The following is a 13,380-nucleotide window of genomic DNA, read 5'->3' on the forward strand; positions in this document are numbered from 1 at the left end:
AAATGGGCACTGTATTCCACAACAGCAGAATTCATTTTTTTTCAAAGATTTAAGTAATACATGTTCAGGTCATACATGTGAATCACAGCTAAACTTTAATTATCTTGTCAGTCAAATGAGGTAGACTGTGGCATCCTCCTTTTTGTAAGTCAGGAAACAGGCTCAGAGGAACACTGATCTTGTCCAAGATGGCAGTCATGTTGAGAGGTGGGACGTGTCTTAGCATGAAGATAAACAGTGAACATCTGTTCAGCTTGAAAACTGTTCTTTCTACTCGAGCTTAAAGAGTGAGAGTATTGGATCTAGAAGCCAAGTGTAGAACTAGAACTCTATATCATCTTCTTAATACTTTCTAACAGAAATTTTTGTAAAAAGCCTTTTGCTCCCTGTTGTCAGTCCGAACAGTGGGAATCTGTTTTATTGGTCAACTGGGTGATAAAACCATTTTCTAACAGAAAGCCTTCCCTTTTTTATTTTACCCTTTTTTTTTTTTTGAGTTTATGCTTACTAAGGAGGAAGACAAGGCAAGGAGACAGCCAAGAACATTTTAATTGAGTCAAGTGGGACCTGCTTTAATCAAGTCTTCAGTGTTACAATTTCTGGAAAGTGCCTTGCAATCTCTTATTAATCTTCCCAAATCAGCATTTCAATTTGGTATTCACAAGTGTTTAGAGAGTCATTGATGAACTAACTAGCTTTCCTATGGAGAGTAGTTGAAACCTCTGGAGGACAGCAGTTTGGTTTTTTTTTTTTAAGATTTTATTTATTTATTTGACAGAGAGAGACACAGTGAGAGAGGGAACACAAGCAGGGGGAGCAGGAGAGGGAGAAGCAGGCTTCCCGCTGAGCAGGGAGTCCGATGCGGGGCTCGATCCCAGGACCCTGGGACCATAACCTGAGCCGAAGGCAGACGCTTAACATCTGCCACCCAGGCGCCCCTGGAGGACAGCAGTCTTAAATTAGACTGAAGAAGTGTGTGATCACAGTAGAAAATAATATGAATGGAGGGAATTATTGATTGATGATTCAGAAGTCTAGATACTGTTAAAAACTTGTTTATTCCAGTTTTCCTTTTGGGTATGTAGTGAATGATTGTTGATTGCTTCCCCTATGTCCATTGCCCCCTTTCTCCTTTCTAGCAGCATCTTTATTTCTATTAAGACATCTGTGTGGTTCTGGGAAAGCTGGCTGCATCTGCCCTTAAGATTTGGCCAGTCAGCCCGTTCCATTCCCTTGGCTAGCATGATTATTTTGGATTGGGCAAGTGGCCGAAGCAGGTGCAATCTGGCTGAAGCAGGTGCAATTGGTGTGCTGTGTGGTTGTGATTTGGTTAGTACAAGAAGCAACTATCAGTGGTGACTCTAGGCTAATGAAAGAGTTCACGCTATGTGGATGTACCATTGGAGTGAAGGGGGTAAGAGAACCAGGGCCTTCCCATCAGGGCTGCTGTGAGGATTGAATGGGATCTTGTCCATAAAGCACCTTGCAGAAAGTCTGGCATAAAATATACATGTTTTAAGGGCTTTTGAGTTACTAGTGACAGAAACTACCTCAGACGAATATAAGCAAAAAATAGAAATGTATTGGAACAATATTAAGGAAACTCTGAAAATTGAAGAAAATGTTCCAGATACCTGGGCAAGTCTAGGGATTTTGGACCCAGAATCATATTTTGGTGCCCCCAGGACTCTCCTTTTGTCTCATTCCTGCTGTAAGATTTCTTCTCTCAGAGAGGTGATAAGAAAGTAAGTCACCAGCAGCCCCCAGTCTTCCCATCTTTGTGACCCAAAAGGCAAGGTCCTTACTGCTGGAACTCCAAAGTGAAAAATCTTGGGAAAGGATGCTGACCCCTTGGGGCATACTTATACCCCTGGACCAATGGCTCTGGCCAGGCATTGGACAACTTGCTAGGTCAGAACAGGACCACATGTGCTCCATAGGACACTCTCTAGGAAGGTGTGGGGGGCTGTGAGTGGTAGCCTCACCCAGAATCATGTTTGCATTGTGTAAAAAATGATTTCCCCCAGGCGCCTGGGTGGCTCAGTCGGTTAAGCGACTGCCTTCAGCTTAGGTCATGATCCTGGAGTCCCAGGATCGAGTCCCACATCAGGCTCCCTGCTCAGCAGGGAGTCTGCTTCTCCCTCTGACCCTTCCCCCTCTCATGTGCTCACTCTCTCTCTCTCTCTCTCTCATTCTCGCTCTCTCAAATAAATAAATAAAATCTTTTTTTTAAAAAATGATTTCCCCCACATGGTGCTGAATAGTAAAACAAGTGTCCATACTTATTCAGTATTGCTTTTCTTTCTAAACAGATGTCTTCTCCTTCTCTCTCTAATGGGGGCCAGGTGGGGAAAATGGGATGTTAAGTGTGAATTTTATTGTTCACTCACTATGTAGTAAGAAATTTTTGCATGTGTTAGCCTATTACATCTCATTTCATCTTTACTACAATACTATGTGGTAGATAATATTACCATTTCAGCCAGAAACAAGCTAAACGCTAAGAAACTAGCCCAGGACCACAAAATATAGATAATGATAGAGCCAGTAGCTGAAGCAGGGTCCCGTTGTCTCTGGAGTGTACCGTGCTCCTCAGGATGAAGTAAGCTATACTTACCTGTTCAACCTTAGTCACTCTCCTCCTTCCCCATCATGAGCCTGCATTAGAACTTGAAATGGGTTTCTCCAGACTTATAAGGACATTCTTGTCTCATCCCATCACAGACAAAGGGTGTGTTCCGCATTTTATAAACTGAAGTGCTTGGTGTCAACCTAAAACCGGAGAACACATTTCTGAAAAGAGGTTTTTACTTATAGTGAAAAAGCTGTAGCAAGATCTACGTGGCCTGTATTTGAATCCCACTATGGATTGACTAGGCAGTGTGTTCCGTGCCTCAATTTGCTCATCCATAAAGTGAGGCTAGTGGTAGAACCTAGCTCACAGGGTTTGTTGTGAGTATTAAATGAACTCATACATAAAGTGCTTAGAACAGAGTCAAGTACACAGCAAGTAATGAATGTATCAGCATTAGCTCTCAGAAGTATTACTGTTGAGACTCAGAAGAGCATGTGACTCTTTATCTCGGGGTTGTGAGTTGGAGCCCCATGTTGGGTATAGAGATTACTTAAAAAAATTTTTTTAAGTATTACTGTTATTCATTATTAATGAACTCTTCTGACTAATGCCAAAACAGGCAGCCTTTTTACTTAAGGAATCTTCATTTTGCTACTTAGGATCACATCTGGGATGTATGCACTTGGCTTTCAAAGGAGTTGAACCCTCCTTACTGTAATGCAAGGCAGAAATAAACTACTTATGATCCAGGAACCATAGTTCTAAGGGGGAAGCAGTCTCCTGACTGTGTGGTCCTGTTCACACACCTATTATTAACATTTCCTCCACATCTCCCCCAATCATACCTGCATGCTGATCTCTGAACACACAAGTTTAAATAAACTTACCTCTGCCAAGTCATTCAGACTATGGGAAACACATGAGTCTAAAGTGCACAAAGTTACTGCCTCCAAGGTGATTTGGCAGAAGTGTGATAGAGTGTGGGAGGGTCTGAGCTTATGTGGTGGGGGCTGGAATCCCACGGAGAGTCTATGTATGTAGCTTCTGAATGAAATGGAATACAGTTTCCTCAATGAAGAGCTGGGGGCACATGGCAGAATTTCAGGGTTGCAAGGCCCTCAGAATCTGAGGATATGTGACACATCAGTCATGGAGTCACAGAAGGAAATGGAGGACTTGTTACTCTCTCTGACTGTGTAAGCTTGACAGGTTTCGGGGTGTCCCAGTGCTGGGGCCCCTTTCTCTGTCTCTCTCTAGCTCAATTCAGATTAGTGCCTGATTAAAGAATTGGATCTGAGTCATCTGTAATTGATGAATCTCAAGATCTTGCCTCTACATCAGCAAAGGTGGGAACTACATCTCCATATGTTGTTAAGCTATTCAGTGATCGCTCTGGTGTGTTTTTGAATCTCTCTTTGTAATTTTTTTAAAGATTTTATTTGTCAGAGATAGATGATAGATAGAGGGAGGGAGGGAGGGATGGAGGGAGAGACTGAGCACAAGCAAGGGGAGCAGCAGAGGCAGAGGGAGAAACAGACCCCCCCCCAAGCTGGGAGCCCGATGTGGGGCTCAATCCCAGGACCCTGGGATCATGACCTGAGCCAAAGGCAGACGCTTAACCGACTGAGCCACCCAGGCATCCTTCTCTTTGTAATTTTGCCATATATTTGCTATACAGTTAAATGATTTTTCTTTGTTAAACATTTACAACAAAAACTTCCCCATGTCTCTGCAACTGAAAATACATTTTATCCTGAGACAGCCTTGGATTTTTCAAACTGTATCTGAATCAAAAGTCAGCCTACTTCAAAATCAAAATGAATACTTATAGCCTTTGATTTCAAAAAGCTCATAGGATGGATGAGAATATTTTGTAATAGTTTAATTCAAATGCCTGAATATTGCCAAGTGTGCAGTGTACAGTCTTCCCTTTGTTACACATGTCCCTGTGTGTGAAATAGAATTTTCCTTATAGGAGTGAAAACAATATTTGCATACATTTGGTGCTGCTCTTGCTATGAGATCCAGCTCAGCAACTGCATTTTGGCATCTGTCCCCATTCCCATCCCTCTGCTTGTGGTATGCATAGAATTAATAAAACCCTATCATGTTCTTTCTTAGCTCTTAGTTCCCAAATGTGTCTACCCACCCCCGTAGAATAATGGGTGTCACCTTCATACTTCTGTAGAACTATGCATATCCTCCCATTATAGTACTTACCACATTGCTTAACAGTTGTATATGATCTCCTTGAGCTCTAGTAGAATATCAAAATCTTGAAGATAAGGATATTCTCATTCATCCTTTTATTTTTGGCATTCAGCACAATGCCTAGCACATAGTAGGCATTCAGCAAATATTTGAGTGATACATCATTTTATACATAAAGAAATGGATGATTAGTGAGGTTTAATGACTTTTACAAGTCAGTGCAGGACTAGAAATAGAACCCCTGCCCTGACCTGGGTCTTTCCATTATAGTAGGTGTTTTTGGACATGGGCAGTAGGACAGTAAGGTCCTACAAAGACATAATTTTATAATGGGTTCAGAAATGGCACAACAAAAGCCCAAACCTGTAACAAATACAAGGTTGTTTGTATTGTAAAGCCTGGTCTTTAACTTTTGTTTTTCTTTGAGAGTTGAGGCGAGGTCATGAGATCAGACAGACACATACAGTAGTCAAGCGTATGGAAAATCTTTATTGAGGAAGTGGTATTTTTGAATTACAAAACTAAATTGGGATCGACTTGACTTTTTTAAGTCACTTGTTGGAACGTGTGACTGCACTTGGTCTGTTTATCATGTGTTACAGTCTGGTTTTAGCTCAGTCAGACCTTCTGATTTGTCAGATCTTGGCCAAGTGGCCTCACAGAAGGTAAACTGGGACTGGAATGTTGCACTTAAGAAAGGCAAGTCCTTCAACAAGCATGCATTGATACCAGCTGTGTGTCAGGCACTGTGCTAGGCTGGAGCAATAAAGAAGCTCCTTGCCTCAGGGGAGCTATTAAGTCAGCTTTCTCCCTAAAGTGAACTACTGCACAAAGTTGTAAATTCTGTTACAGAGGTATATGTAGATAATCTAACAATAGAGGAGCTGAGGAGTGGAGAGGACCTGGTCAATAATAATAACAGTAATTGCTACATTAATTGAAGACTATGTTAGGCACGAATTGAAGAAATTTTGCATGCATTACTTAAGTATTTGCTTATGTTTTTTGACGTTATCCTTGTCTTGGGCCCCTTTGATATATTAAAGGATTTTTATCTCTGCATTCAGAACCTTTGACCTTTTTTGTTTTATGACTTGTGCTGTTTTATTTGATCAGAGAGAGGCATTACAACCACCTGGCAGCTTTAGAGCTGGCTGTTTACATAATGTGTATAACAGGGAAAAGTTATATCACTATTTACTGTTTCCCCCTTACTTTCTCCCTGGCTTCCAAGATGCACAGACTCTTGCTTTCTGGGTCTTCTCCCAGGACTCTACTTTAATAGGTTTAATGGAGGGAAAATGTAAAGATTAGGAAGACACACAATCTCCATAATAAAGAATTGGAAGATGAAGAGGAAAGAGTGCAGATTTACAACTGGGTTTTGAAGGTTGAGGGGCAGAGTAGGTTGGTGAGTGAGAGACACTTGAACAACTATAGTAATTGGTGAGAAGATAAAAAGTGTGGGTTATAACTTTGCTTTTAATACCCAATGAGAAATCCCAAATAAAGACTAGAATTACTTTCTCTTTTTCTTTCTTCCTTTCTTTCTTTCTTTTCTTTCTTTCTTTCTTTCTTTCTTTCTTTCTTTTTCTTTTTCTTTTTTACCTTGGATTGCTGGAATGATGGCTTGAAATACCATTCTGCCCAGGACTAAGACACCTAGATTGCTGGGGTTTATTCAGGTTACACATATCCTATCTCTCCACTTTAGCTGGCTTTTTGTCCCTTTCTTTGCTTAATAGTTTTTCTTTTTAGTCAAGAAACTGATAAATGAGGAATTCTTACATTCTTTTTAAGAGTTTTTCCTGAAAGAAAAGTTTTAGAGTGACCCTAGGGAATAACATAAGCTTTATGTATCTGCTATTGAATCTTAGGGGGCTGGTTGAATTTATTGGAAATACTGTTATTCTTTACGGTAGAACCAACTAAGACTTGGATGTCTTTCTTATTTATTGCATTTGTGGATGCAGCTGTAATCCACTTCTGTTCCAGGGGCCACAGAAGCTCTTAATCTCTCACCAGCTCCAGTGGGTATCCCTGCAGGTCTAAAGGAAAGGCAGGAGCCTAAGAACTGAAAAAGAGAAGCTGATGTGAAAGCATTTTGTAAACTTTCAAAGGACTTTCAAAGGTATTTTGTACAAAGCCTGGCATATAGCTGGCATTCAGTAAAAGTGTGTTGAATGAAGAGGGGGAAAAAAGCAGATGCCTTTCACTCACACCAGATACCACTTTTCTGATCCTCCCACCACCACCACCAAAAAAAAAAAAAACGTTCTATTACAACTTGGGACATCTGCCAAAGAGTTGCCCAAATCACCTGTAACTGGTGATTTTCCTACGTACGGATTGCCCATGTTGTGGGCCACCATTCAGTAAGTTTAGAATTGTGTTTGATTGCTAGCAATAGAAACTCAGCTCTAGTGTCTTAACCATGCAAGGGTTATTCTGTCACATAAAAGAAATTCAGAGACTGGAATCCAGGTTGGTGTAATGGATCTAGGGAGTCTTCAGAGACCTAGGCTGCTTCTGTCTTTGCTGCTGGGGACTTTCATCCTTAATCAGCTGGGAAAGCTCTTTTCCCTTCCTGTTGCTAGCTAGCATGTAGAAATAATGGTGGTGTTCCAAAAGTCCACTTGTCCCAAAAGGTCCCAAACACAGAGTGAACTGCTGCTGAATCTGACCTATCTCTGCTGTCTCTGTAATGTCTAACAAGCTCAAAGCTAACACTGAAGGAAATCTTTGTTCTAGACAGATTTCCCAGTAGTTTCAAAGTAGTTTCTTTTTCCTAGGGAGAGAAATAGGCCATTGATTCTCTCTGGCTGTTAAGTTATCAGAGAAGAAAGAAGCAACAAGTCAAAGGACACTGCTCTCAGGGTTCAAGTGTCCTCCTCTTGGAGCCTCCCAGGTAGTGGGTGTGTCCCTCAAATGAGTAAGAGAAGCTTCTATACCAGGGAAAGGAAACTGTCATTTATATGTCCCTCACATGCATAGTTTGCATGGTCTCCCTCCAGGCAAAAAGTGCCCTTAGAGATCCAGAAAAGGATGAGACCTTTCAACCATAGGAGCTGTGGAACTGAGCAACCTTGGTCAGGGTTAAGCATGTTGGGGGGGGATGAGAGTGTCCTGTAGCATAGACTAACACCATGCCAGTCATCATTTATCTACTTGAGTCCTTACAATATCCTGCAAAAGGTAGTGGGATCCCCATGTTATGCTTAAGGGAACTAAAGTTTTAGAGGGATCACTTTCCCAAATGTGACCATGTAGTAAGGGATGGGACTGGGATTGGAATGCAAATCTGCCTTTGCTTTTTCTCCCCCCTCTACCTTTCTGGCTTAACAGTTGCTGGACTAAGTTAAAGGAACCTCATGGGTCCCTTAAGTGACTTTACTAATAGTCATATGAAAGGGGATCTCCCCTAAGAATTGGTGTTTGGAGTTCTGGTACATTCAGCAAATGTGTGCTCAGGCTCAGCTATGAACAGGAGCTGTGCTAAGCACCAGAGGGGTGACACGAAAGAATCAATAACCCTCTCCTCGAGGAGCTCCCAGTAAGTATCATAGTATAAATAATGCTGGCCAGAATTAAGTTAGTGTAGTCTGAGGTCTCCTGGTGGAGCATGGAGGGCATCAGATGAAGGGAGAAGAATCAGCCTCTCTGATCTAATAGGCAGAGCCATGTTAGTCAGAGGGATGCCTAGCATCCCCTTTAGCCACCCAGGCTCATTTAATCTTCATGTAGCCATGGAGTATCCCAGTTACATGGATGAGCAACCCACCCAAAGTTTCCCAGCAAGCAAGGAACTGTCTTGCTCCAAGTCCCTGCCCTTCTCATTAGGCCACTGAGTACAGAATAAGTACATTTTTCTAGGGCTGGGCTCTGGTAGGGTCTCCACTGTGCCCACTGTGGAGAGAGCAACAGCTCGGAGACCTAGGCTCCATCTGACCAGACCCAAAAGGGCTCTGTCTTCTCCTACCACTTCCAGATTCAAAGCTAGAGTGTGTTCTTGCCCAGTGAATATCCGGAGGGGCTAGAGAGCACAGCCTGGAGGAAGGGGTAGCTAACACCTCTGACCAAATTGTTGGAAGCTAGGAAAGGGAGGGAGCCAGCAGGGAAACTGCTCGCTCTGCTTTTCTCCTCCTCCCCTTCCCATTTCCTCACGTACACTATTCTCAGCTACAGAAGTTCTGTACAGTCTATCCTTTTTTTGAGAGAGAGAGAGTATAAAAGAGACGAGAGAGGTGGGGGAGGGGTAGAGGGAGCAAGAGAATCCTAAGCTGTCTTCAAGCCGAAATCAAAGAGTCAAGTGCTTAACTGACTGAGCTACCCAGGCGCCTCTGTATGGTCTATCCTGAAAAATTCTTAATGATCTTGCAGTTGGTCATGTTTTCATGTTAAGCTGTAGCCAGTTTATCAATGCACAGCCTTGTGTTTCCTTTCCTTCCTACTCTGCCTTGCTAATCTTTATTCCCTCTCTGCTCTGACATTTCAACACCTGAATAAAGCAGGTAAGTTTTGCCATAGGCTCTGTTTCATAGGGAACCCAAGCGGGGTAGTATTCAATGAAAAATAAGTATCTTTCCCATCTCAGACCCTTGCCCAGTTTACCCTGTTTTGTACCTTGTTTTTCTTCACTATATTTAACAGTATAATAGTAGGTAATATTTGAATGCTTATGTGCCGGACTTTAAGTCCTTATGATTAATGTGCTCCATAACCCTATGAGATAAACCGTGGAGGTAGTTCCATATGAGCATGTACAGATCATTTGCATTTGTTTTATTTTTTGAAGGAATGATTATCGCTTTTTTAATAAAGATTTTTATTTATTTGACACACACAGAGAGAGAGCACGCAGCAGCAGAGGGAGAGGGAGATGCAGACTTCCCTCTGAGCCGGGAGGCTGCAGCCTGATATGAGGCTGGATCCCAGCACCCTGGGATCATGACCTGAGCCAAAGGCAGACACTTACTGACTGAGCCACCCAGGTGCCCTTGTTTATCACTTTTGTTAAAATAATACATGTTCATTTTAAATCGAAAAATGGTGAAAAATTGAAAGAAGCAAAAATTCACCCAAACCCCGCAAATAACCATTAAGCAAACAACATTCCATGCAGTTCTCATGAACCTCAAGTTTTCACAGCAACTGTATAGGATACCATAAGTGTAATTGCCTTTGTTATTTCCATAATTTGCTGGTGTATAAAACGTGTTTCTCTCCCTCCAACCCCAAAATTGTACCTAGATATTACCTTGTGTCGAATGCACGTGTAATGCTGGTGAAAATCTCTGGGCCAAAGCAAAAGGTATTCAACAGCAAGGTGAACTGTGATTCCTCTGAGGAGAATGAGAACACAAAATATCACAGAGGTAGGAGTTACACATCCTAGAGTTTTATTAACCAAAAGAAGCCATAGGTCACACACAGCTGATCAGAGGTATATTACAGTTTATATTTAAATTTTGCTACTAAGTCATGGCTCAAAAGTAGTAGAGGCACTGATTTTTCATTAAGATCATGGACACTGCAAAACCACCCCAGTTAAAGAGCAACAGAATCCTGTTTTGAAAGCAGGAGTGACTCAGTTCCTAAGTAGTGAGTGCCAGTGATTAAGGGAATCTTCTGGAGACCAGCAAGGATGATGAGTTTTCCTGGCCCTGGGGATGAATTACCTGACTTTGAAAATGATTTTCTAGAGTCTGAGGTTGAAGAATAAAATATATACAATTAAATTTTTTCTTATTTTCTTTTTTGTTGTTTATCATGTTGTATAGTCCTTTCTATAGGTGCATACTCATATTCGTTTAAATACCAGCTTCTATTAGAGTACATTATTTCCTTTCACTTGCTATGTACAAATAGTGACATTCTTGCTTTATATGCTTTGTTCCAGTTTTTATAAAAGTATTTACTTACATTGTGGCTACCTGTATAGTAATTTGTGTATATTTATTTTAGATTGTAGCAGGCTTTTTAATCACCAGTACCGTATTTCTGTGACTTCTGGACAAATGTGATTTAGCTGTAGAATCAATTTCTAGTAGAATCTCTGAGTCAGAGCATGTGTATTTAAATTTTGATAAACACTTTCAACTTATCTTTGAAAGAAGTGATGAGAAATGAAGAAGGATGGAGCGGGTTCATTTTTTCCATATATTTTTAAGGTTTTTTGGGTTTTGTTTTGTTTTGTTTTGGCTTGGTATTTTTGGGGTTTCTTTGCCTGGAATAATAAAGTCCCTGCTTTGGGAATTTGAGGTGACAGAACTTTTCTGAATATCTTTCCAGATAACAAGCAGATGGGAATTAATCATATTAATGAGCAGTGTTAATCTGTGGATTGATCAGACAAACCAGCAAGGCAGCTATTTAGATAGTGTTGCTGTTGTGGACTTTGTGGTTGAAGAAAGAGGTCTAGCCATTTTTAGTAAGGAAGTACCAAGGCACGTGTCCACAGGTCAGTGTAGCCAATAAGTACTGTGAGAAATAAACAATGAGAGAATTAAGAATATTCTGGAGTATTTTCTGAAGGAAGCCTTTACCTCCTTGATGCTTGCTCAGATCTACTTAGCTAGAACTGGTTCCTCCTCAAGTCCTATAGCACTTAGTTTATGACACTTACATATAGTGACTGTCTCTCTAAACCAGAAATCATGGTACATGTTTATTTATTATTATTATACATGATTATTAAAAGCTGAGAGATTTTACATAAAATTTCCAGTATCCAGATCTGGGAACACTAGGCCTAAATTTTTCCCTCACAGCAATTAGTTAGAAGCAGGTGGCCACTGTCCTCTTTAGCCAGAGGATAGGCTTTTTGATTCACTGTATGCTCTCCCCTCCCCCACCATAGGATCACACATGTGTATACCTATTTGGCTCTTTACACTTCTTGAACATACACCCTCTGAAGGCAGGATTTTTGTGTGTTTTGTTCACTTCCTCATGACCAGAATGTTGTCTGGAACATAGTAGGTTAAAGAATATTATTTGATGGGAAGAATGAATTTTGACTCTTGGTCTAATTTTATGAAGGGGGTGCGGGTAATGAGACAGAATTTTTGACTTTCAACTCTTCTGGAGAGGGATAATGTTCCCCTTTACCCTTGAGGCATTGTATATGGCTTATCATTATAATTTTAATTTATGACTTGTTTCCTTTGTTCGATAGTAAACTCATTGGAATCAGAGACCAGCCTTGTAATATTTTGTATCCTTAATAATACCTTCATATAATAAATGCTTAAATATTCTGTGAATGATTGGCAGAATTTTTAAATTTCTCATGAAAAAGAACTTTGTGAATAAAGACAGGGAGATAGTAATGAATATGTTCTAGTGGGGGATCATGAAATGGCCCACTTGAATTTCTCCTGCAGCTATATTTTTTCCAGACCCTAAGCCCCAATTATATTCTGTTCACCATCAAGAAGGGTTTGGACAGGCCTACCCCTTATTCTTTAGTAGCAGGATGAATTTCTCTCCCTTCCTCACTTTGTGTATACTCTTAGTACTTACACTCTACTGGAGATCTTGTCTCCTACCACCAGTCTGTGATGTCCACATGGGTAAGAATTCTAATTGGTTTGTTTTTGTATATCCTAATAGCTAATATTTACAGCATTTGTGCACCAACTCTGTATAAGCACTGTTCTTGGAATTCAGTAAATGTTTGAATTTAGTTGCATTGGTATTAGGAGTTAAATTAAAGCTTTCACACAACTTTATAGAACATTTTTATATTGTCTCATTTGACCTTGAAATCAATTCTTAGAGCTGCAAATGAGAAAATCAAAGTCAGAGAAACTGTGACTAGTGTAGAGTCACATGGCCGGAATGACTGCGCATCCAGGCTGCATTTTGCCAGTTAGTGGCTGAACATTCGCCAAATTATGGTGCCTAGATAGAAGGGATAGAATTGTGGAAGACTTGTCATTCTTGGCTGAGCAGTTTGGACCTGTGTCTTGAAACAAGAGAAAGGGAAATGTTTCTTGATAACTTATTTTTGGATGAGGGCTCTTTGCCATCCAAGGCTTTATCCCCTCAATCTGAACGACAATAGCATTCCTTAGGGGGGTGAGAGTGATGATGAGTATTCATTAGTTTGCTTGCCTCACCCAGATTCCATTCCTACCTCCCAGAATTTTCCCTGTTTCCACCCAGCTCTTCAGTAACAATCAATTCCAATCAGTGGCTGTACTCCACTTCTTCGTCTTCCTCCTTAGGGCTTTGGATAGGAGCCCTTTAATTGCTGTTGACTATGGAGGCCAGCCCCTGCATACCGGGAATGCCAGTGGCTTTGTTAGCTGCTAGGGCACTGCATTAGCACCGCCCGCTAAATCCCAGAGCAGGTGGAGGAAATCTAATTAGCACTTAGTAAGCTAAGGCCCCTTGGAGAATTTCTGATAAAGAAAAGGTCAGTGCAAATGAGAAGGAACACTGATAGACTTCGTTTTCCTAGTGGGAACTTTCTGAAATGCACTGGGAATTGAATGAGCTAGATTCTAATCTTTGCCTTACCAGTGGCTTTTTGGCCCCTGGCAAGTCCTTCTATTTATCTGAGGTTTCATTTTTCTTGTCTGTGTCTA

At 41.0% G+C, this 13,380-nt stretch overlaps 1 protein-coding gene across 3 annotated transcripts in view; it reads left to right on the forward strand.

The window, feature by feature from the left end:
* The window catches only part of GAB2 (GRB2 associated binding protein 2), a 184,131-nt gene that overhangs the window by 35,033 nt on the left and 135,718 nt on the right, over window positions 1-13,380 (forward strand). The window contains exon 1 of one of the 3 annotated variants that reach the window (XM_035722754.1): window positions 9,760-9,777. The exons of 1 other annotated variant lie outside the window; for it this stretch is intronic. The gene's annotated coding sequence lies outside the window, so the exon portion shown is untranslated. Of the gene's footprint in view, window positions 1-9,759; window positions 9,778-10,143; window positions 10,162-13,380 lie in introns of those variants that run through there. One more of the 3 variants, XM_027578681.2, reaches the window with a different exon arrangement.

Source organism: Zalophus californianus, chromosome 11 (genome assembly GCF_009762305.2).
Source record: "Zalophus californianus isolate mZalCal1 chromosome 11, mZalCal1.pri.v2, whole genome shotgun sequence".
NCBI lineage: Eukaryota > Metazoa > Chordata > Mammalia > Carnivora > Otariidae > Zalophus > Zalophus californianus.